This window comes from Diorhabda sublineata, chromosome 3, assembly GCF_026230105.1.
Source record: "Diorhabda sublineata isolate icDioSubl1.1 chromosome 3, icDioSubl1.1, whole genome shotgun sequence".
NCBI lineage: Eukaryota > Metazoa > Arthropoda > Insecta > Coleoptera > Chrysomelidae > Diorhabda > Diorhabda sublineata.
In genome coordinates, this window is record NC_079476.1 from 2,831,904 (window position 1) to 2,841,122 (window position 9,219).

The following is a 9,219-nucleotide window of genomic DNA, read 5'->3' on the forward strand; positions in this document are numbered from 1 at the left end:
TATCAGGCTTGAATTTTGTCTATGGCCGACCGATTGTTTTCCTTCGATCTTTCCTTCTATTATCAGGCGGAGGATCTCTTATCGTTCGCCTCTCAATATATGTCCTAGGTACAGCAACTTTCCTCTATGGTTGTCTTATGTTTCATATAAGATACATTTCGAACGCATTAATTTTCTTCTCTGATGCCGCATCCATACATCCAACTTTCGCATCCGTACAGAAGAACAGAAAAAATGTAACAGCGAAACATTCTGGTTCGGAGTTCCAGGCTGAGGTTGCGGTTTGCCAGAAGTGACCTCATGTTGCTCAATTCTTAATCTGATTTCGAGTTTTGGGTCGCATTGCTGTTAGAAGAGAGTGCCCAGGTATCTTAGAGATGACACTTGTTCAATAATCTCTCCATGGTCTCTTAGAGTTACGTTTCTTTCTATTTTCGACAATACCAATAATTTGGTCTTGGACGTATTCACATAGAGGCCGAATTCAAGTTCTGGTAGGCTACTGGCCACTACCACGGTATCATCTGCGTAACGAAGATTGTTTATAATGTTTCTATTGACCTTTATGCCTGCGGTTGTATACTCGAGGACTTCGCTGAATAGTGCCACAGAGTAGAGGTCAAACAGTAGGGAAGACAATACACATCCTTGTCGCACGCCTCTTCTTATTGCTATCTCTTCTGATGTGCACCCTTCGATTGTGACGGTTGCTGTTTGGTGCCAGTAAAGTCCGGTTAGTTCTTAATTTACGTAAATTTCATTGTCGAACTGCAGATAGAGTAAAGTGACGAAAAATATCCAAACTCATCGATTCACATTGAGACCATCATATACGTCGTACTTTCATCAATTGTTTTCTAGATCCTATCTTGTATCACGAAATGTCCATATCTATAGAGAAAACAATCCAGAGAATTCATTAAAAACGGAAAATACACCGTTTGGTGGGGTTTAATTACACAAGTGATATCATTAATAGTATCATCTACGAGACGAGACTTGACTTATCTCGCAAAAAAGAGGACAATCTCGTAACGAGTCCCGTCTCGCAATAAATGTATCGTCTCATGTCTTGCAGAATGCTCACGAATTCTCGCGATTTTTTATGTTTCCTATGAGTTCAAATTTTGATTTTAATGAACATATAGTGATCTAACAAAAGTCAAAAAGGTAAACTTTGCGTAACAGCAAGAGACTCTTACGTGAAATTTGTGAAAGCTTCGTCTTGTTTCACAAGAAACATTTTGAGTATCGTCTCGAGTCTCGTATCGAAAACGAAACGAGACTTTCTCAAACTAGATTATCGTGAGCAATACTAATCGTTGGCCTTATTTGAAAATATAACGAATAAATTTTTTGTTTCTAGTGTAATATTTTTCTTATTTATTTATACGATTTCTATTAGTGAATTAATAGACACTGTCTCTTACGTTCTTAATTTATTTTAACACTAAACACTACACTAACTTATAATAATTCACTTCTCACTTTTACTTAAATAATTCATATCAATTCTTCGATTACTGAGATAATACTGAGAGGATCCCAGAGAAACGTTGCGTCAGTCTTCGGAACAACCTCTGCAGTTGATAATACACAAAACATCAATAGACTTAATGATTATCGAAAGAAACTATATACATGAGAACACCGAGAACGAAACAAAAATATACAAGAAAAGCAAAACCAGAGAACGAACTCTGAAAAAGTGGCAAGAAAAATGGGAAAACGAGACAACGAAAGTACACTTAGTAGTACAATTGAAGACTAATTGATGAATAAAAAGAATTTTTATAGTATTACACCAATGGTATGTCCAAAGTATTTTTTCCATATTTGGCACATACGATATAAAAGGAAGACCAAGGATAAAGGTACAATATATCAGGAACTAAGGAAATAAACAGTAGGGGAGCCGAAGCAGAGATTTCGGGATTAAATACAAGGGGTTACTTTGAACCTATATAAGGCCGCCCGTCAAGGATAAAAGATCAAATTGATAAAAAAAATTGATCATCAGAAACTGTCGAGGGTGGGATACAAAACGTCATCGCGACGTTCTCGAGCGTGGCTGTTTTTTTTTTATTCTGAAGGAAAAATATGTAATCTGACAATTACCACTAACCGAAGTAACAAAAATTCGTCGATAGAGTTCACTACCTGCAGCTGCGTGATACCTATATTTATTTCTCTTTCTTCACCTATCTATTACTCTCTCAATCTGTTTCCACTCTGGTTTCTGTTGCCGTGAAGACATCACAGCAGATTACAGAGACTCGTTCGTTGCATGATATTATTTACAACATGGTTCCAACGTTTTAGCTGATTTTGTTATTTTAATATAAGATAAATATTTGTATGAGTGGTATCAAAATAAAATGTGTATTTTGTAGTGAAACTTTTTTGCAAAAATTTTACTAATGAAGATGATAATTATTTAATAAAAAGATCATAAAAAATTGAAATTATTGAGCATCTTTTTCAAATTATTTTCTTTTAAATACAATTACGAAAAACGTACACTCCTTTATTTGCATGCTATTTCCTGAGCTCAATTAATTGAGTGCAAAATTTTTTAAAAAATGGTTAGATTATAAGGCAGCATATCTATGACATTTCAAAATGGCACATTCATTGGTGTGATTACCTTTTGTATTATTTCGCTTTCCAATTAAACTCTTTGTAAATGACCACAAAGTTGGGTTCTGTTATTTTTGTTAACCCTAAGTGTTTATTTTCTACACAGTTTGTAGTAATTTAATGTGTTGTTTGTACAGATTCCATATTAAATCCCTATTTAACTCCCCTACCAAAGATAATGTTTCATAGATAAAATAAAGGCAAGGGAAATTAAAAAAAAACTATAGACTGAGAGAAGCTATAATAATTTATTAATAATTTTCTTTAAGTTATAACATAGATAAACAATAACTTAAAGTTCTTAAATATTTGTTAAATTCAAATTGATTCATTAGCAATAATTATAATGATAACGTTATTACTTTTTGTTAACAATAGTTTACATTTTGTAGATTGTATTTGTGTAGAATATCCAAAAATGTGGTTACATGTGTTTGTTGTATTGACCACTTTGGTGCCAGAGAGTTGAAGCAAACTATTTTCATTGTCTTCCAGGTTTTTACACATCAGGTAGCTGGTACATTAAAAAAAACTATCATAGCTCGTGTCATCAAGGTTTTGACTTTCCAGCTTCAATGCGATCAGTCGAAAGTTGATTTAGTAGTTTTATAGCTTATCGTATGTCCATTGGTCTATAGAAAAAATGCACAATCAATTGAAACTGTTGTATATATTTATTCAGCATTATTGACAGCATTTCTTACCTGCCAGTTGATAAACTAGTGGATTAAAAACATCAAAAAATATTTCAACTTCAATTACAGGTCAGAAATATTTGACGAATACCTCACTGAAGGATAAGAATTGCAATCGATAAACCCTAAGACGACTCTTGATAGTTGTCAAATGAAGAAAATAGTTGAGTCCACTCAAATATATTTTGAAAAGGTTGGATCCTAAGTCAATGTATTTCACATTTTTTTTTGTAAAAACTGTTAGATAAAAATTAGAAAAACTTTTGATTATCTTCTTTTAGTTGAGTTATTCTTCCAGTGAGAATTTTATATGATCGAATCAATTCATTTTCTGTTATATTTTCCATTGCAGGCCTTAATTTTTATTCGTAAGTTCTCATCAAACACACACATTGATCAGATTAGTTAGATTAACTAAAATTGGTTTCTTCACTCAGAAATATTAAATCTTGTGAGCTTTGTCTTGTACTTCAGTTTCTATAACATCCAAGAAATTGACCAATCAAAGAAAAAACTAATCTCTGGGCTATCATTTAGACACTTTAATAGAAAAACTTGAGTGAATGTGATGCACCAATTTATCTAATTTCATAAATAGTGAAGAAGCTCAACATATAAATATAAGTTTTCTACATATAAAGAAAATAACTATATAACAGCCAAATAAAAAGTTTCAATTGCTGTTCAGCTGTTTAGTCTGTGTATTCATTTCAAGTATTCAAGTAGTTGGCGATGTATAACCAAGAAGTTATCTATCCCATTCTTGAGTGAGCGCCATTTTGAGGTCGAATTTCGTGGTTTAAATGCGGACTACACGCTAGCTGATCTATAGCGGCAATTTCGACATCCTGTAAGGTCAGCCGTACGGAACGGGCATTGTCCTACATTAGGATGAAGTTTTCGCCTATGCAACTAGAGTAAGAAACGACGTGATTCCCTGAAATCTCTCTTATGTATCGGTTGGCGGTTAATCACGCTACTTCACCGCCAGTTTCAATAAAAACCAACGATTTTTGCTTCTAATGCCCGCCCAAACCATACAAGAGCCTCCTCAAATACTCAAATAATTCTTTCAAGCAACACTAAGCGAATCTTTTTGTAGACTTCCACGTAGGCAAACTTTGCTTTCGTCTTAGAAGAGAACGGAGCCCCGACGTTCCTCGGTCCAAGTAACGTGTTCTATGGCAAATCGTAAATGGGATGGTCGGGGGGCCGGGGTTAATTTGGGGACAGTAGCTGTCTTATTTAGTTCAAAGCTCTTCTTCTTTTTCTTATTCCGTCTTGTCAGGTTGGCGACCACGTTTTTAAATGCGTCTGTCTTTCGCAACATGAAACAATTCTCCGAGGCTGAGATTTGTCCATTCTCTTTTGTTACGGTGCCGACGCCTTTCTTTCCCTCTACTCTGTCCTGCATTATGTTGTGTATCAGTAGGTATTTGTTCAAGGTTAACTGCCTTAAACCTTCTTCTGACTGTCCAGTCACTCACAGATACTTCTTAAGTCTCTTTGAGCTCTTGTTAGACTTGAACACCCGTGAGGGCCTGATTTCTCAGCTATGTGTTGACTATAAATCAGATGTGGACCTTTTTCTTCCGGTACCGCGTCTTCGGTGGAAGTTACTAGTCTCTTGGTAACGAAAGGAAACTCTGCGAACGGCAGACTGATTCACTGGCCACTTTTCGCTGACTTTCACCTCCTTTAGCAGATTTAGCTAATGGAGATGTGAGTCGGTTGACTTTTGATGACTAACTGATAGTGGTGGGTCATGTAGATAACCTTCTGTAAAGATCAGTTACCACTAATTAGAACTATACAAATAAAAACTAACCAAACAGAGAGAGAGATAATTCAAACGTTTAGATTAATTTCCATACTTTGAATTTAGTTTGCTTCATTCACTACACCGGAATGTTTTCATGCATATCTAGAGGTGGTGTTGTTTTCCAAAAACTAGTTTTCCAGATTCTGTTACACAGTCAGGAAAATTAGAGCAATTACAAAGCAGATGGTGCTTCGAGAGATAGAATAATTAGTAATGTGAATTGTTATGTAGCTCTTCGTTTTTGTAGAATTGACAATATGGCATCATACATTTTGAATTTTATGTTATAATTCCTAATTAAACTTCATTTTATAAAATATGATATAACAATAAATAAATAAATACTTAAAATATAGTTGATGATCATGTAAAGGATTAACGCACAATAATGAACATGTTTTATTCTCAGTATGAACACAAACGAAATTTTTTATGAATTATGGTTCCATTAGTTTGTTTATTTATTCTCTAGCGATGATATAAATATATAATCCAGTTACTTCAACTCTTTTATTGAGTTCCACATGCAAATAATGCCAATGTGGATGAAGAAACTGGGCTAAAGTAACCAATATCCTAAAAAGTTATATGGCCCCTATAAAACTGCCTACTGAAAATAATAGTTAGTTAATTGACGGTTTTTTCACTTTGCAATGAAACAGATGCCAACCTACACTACCAGTGAAAAGTTTTTACCCACCCTATAGTTTGCGTGATGCACAACAAAAAAGAGCGATTCGATCGATTTAGTTTAAAGAACTTATATAGATAAAAACGTGATAAAAAAATCAACTACACCCATTAAGGTTGAGGTTATTACTTTCAGAATATTATATCTTTCCAATTCTACCAAATATACACTTTGCACAGCTTCGAAAAATTATTGGAAGATAAATTTTTAGTAGATCAGGAGAACGTACTACATTTTCCTTCTAATATTCTTTATAGCTTTTCAATCCCTTAAATTTTCTTACTAGGTCTCCAGTCACCCTTGCTCCAAAACATTCCCCAACCATCACCAAGCCTGTGTTTTACAGCCGGGATTGCACATGGATCTAACATACGTCCTTGCTTTGACTTGCGCTTCTCTTAGACTCAAAAACCTCAAACTTTGACACATCACTCTATAAATATCTCTCCTACAAGCATCAAATTTTTATGTTTTGTAGCCCACTGCAATCTCCCAATTTTATTTGACGTTTGACGAGGATTCTTACCTTCAAAAAGTCCAGTTTGTCTCAATCTACTTTCAATTGTAGATGTACTCAAAGCAGATCCCTAGATTCATTGGTCTGAGCTGCTATCTGTGGGCACGTGAGTCGTCGATCACGTTTACTGATTCATACAATACGTTTATTTTCAGTGGTTGTGGTGTTTCGCCGCCACCCTGAACGTTTTCTATCGCCTATCGGAAAAATATTTTAGAAGTTATAGTCCATGGTATGTGGAGATATTTTTTGCCTAGACTGTGGAAACTTGCAATTAATGCACGAGTTGCAACAGATAGCTCCTTGGTTTAGAACTTACTGTGACTTTTCGAAAATGACAACAATTCGTAAACGAACTTCACAAGATGTCTTGGTCGATAGCACGTTCTTGCGTCTGAAAGATCTAACTGGAACTGAAGTATAATCATTAAAACCGATAAAATAATTCACAGTGGAAGAATGTTAAAAAATTAGTCGGTGCTTGCATGATCTAACTTGTCACACTCATATAAACCTGCGCTCATATAAAGTAAACAAATAACGGACCCTATTATTTTTTAGTAAAATGTATTATTTTGAAATTTAATGAATGGATTATGTCGTGGACAAAAACTTTTGACCAGTAGTGTAATTGAATATAAATTTGTTCGTTATTGAATTTCTTTGCATTTATTCTTAATCGTACTTGTTTTGTTACCATCGCTTTTAAAACTGAAAATTCGTTGATTTAAAATAGAAGTCGTTTACTACGAGGACCGTTTTTTTTAACCTCCGATCGTTCCGTGCAGACGCTACGCGGGAAGAAGAAAGCCGACATGCGCTGTAGGCGACTGCGAAGCTCTCGCACTACACACTTCGCCATTTTTGACATTCGATGTCAGTCGGCGTTATGCTACAGCCCTTTTAAGGCACAATGTTAATGTTTTTTATCATCGTACGTATATGGTAAAACGTGACAACGTACAATGACTATTGAGTACATGTAGAAATATTGATGAATTTTTGAATATTATCTAATAAAATGATCGACTTCATATATCGGTCAACTGTAATAACTTCATCAAGATCGATAATAAATATTGACAATACGCAATTGAGGTTTAAAAAGTGAAATTATACTGGGATTGAAAAATGTCACAGAATGTTTAATCTCAATCAATTCGTGTTAAAAGGAGAATTAGAAATGAAGAATAAATTCATTTTTAAGGGGCTCATGTAAAATTTATTATAGATACAGTAATTGTTTATGACTAATTATAGTATAAATATTTTTACTAACATGGATTTTTTTCACCTTAATAAACGATTTTAATAGAAATTTCTGGAAGTATTGATGAAAGGATACTATAATTTATCAGTCAAAGTTCGACTGAGTTTTATCAAAGATAGATATTAATTTTCCACTAACACTAACAAGTTTTCATTTTACAACTAGATTGAATTCAATTTAGTGACTAGAGAATAAATTAAAAATGGCAACACTGGGTCGGTGGTACCTTTAGTTTAATTCCCATTTCCGAATTGTTCATTTGTTAAGATGAAAGCTGCATTGAAAAGTTATATCTACTGTACTTATCTCTATATCTAACTGTATATTTACAATTCATATTAATCAAATTATATCCTATACTGTTTGTTGAATTCTACAATATCTCTACCAAAAAAATAGATTGAATTAAGTCTGCTAACGTCCATTCTTCTCGATATTATACTTTTTTCTGCCAGTTTCGGACGCCTAGTTCTTTCAAGTCCTATTCTACATCGTCCTACCATCTTATGCATGGTCGTCCTGTTATTCTGCGACTTTCCGACTTTTGTCGGTATGCAAGTTAGACTCCTCGACCCTCCGGCAACCGTTCGACGTGACCAGGACATCTTAATCTCGTCCTTTTGATCTCTGCTACCAAGCTGGGCTCTCAATACAGCGTTAGTTAGTGTGTCTTTCTCCTTGGTCTTGGATTGGGACATTTTTGCAAAACCGCGCTGTAAAAGTCGAACTATTGAAAAAATTCACGAATAGGGGATGAAGTTACAGCTTAGTCCACCATACTCGCCCGATATACACCTCCGGATTATCATTTATTTAGTTCGCTACAACATTTTTTTGATGGCAAAAAATTTGGATTGATGTTCAAAATGCCATCTCGAGATATTTCAAACAAAAACAAATTGATTTTTATCTGTTCATGATTTAAAATTTGTACACTAGATGGCAAGATGTTTTTGATAACTGTAAGGTGATTATTTTATCGAGTAAAACAAAAACTTTTGAAAATTTATTTGTTTGAATTTAATTTTCATCTAATATTCAAATAAAATCAACAGTCTTGAGGATTGTTTACTACCTTGAAACTCTCCGAACTTTTGTTGATTTTGAACTGAATAATTTGAAACAATATTAAATCCAAGAACTTTTGATTTTCAGATTTTATTTTGATGATCATTTCCCTCCACTTCACATAACAATTACCTAGTTATGAATATAGAATATGTAATTAAAATGTATTCCAAACGTATCATTTCAAAATTACGATAACAGATTTCTTATAATAGTCTTATCATTATTCTCCTAATTGCGTAATCTCTTAGAATTGGAATTATATAGATAAATTATTTCCGGATTACCAATCATCACTTGTGACTCCCATCCCCTCGCCACACATCTTTCAATACGTTTTTTCCATTGATCGAAGCAGTGCTAGAAGTCTTCTTTGATGAGGGTCTTCAAGAGTTCTGCCGTTTTTTGCTTTACCGCTTCCATCGATTCAAATCGAGTTCCTTTCAAAATAGATTTTTTTCTAACCTTTCAATCTAAGGACACCTGTTGACGCAAGAGCTTTTGGTCAGGCGTCAA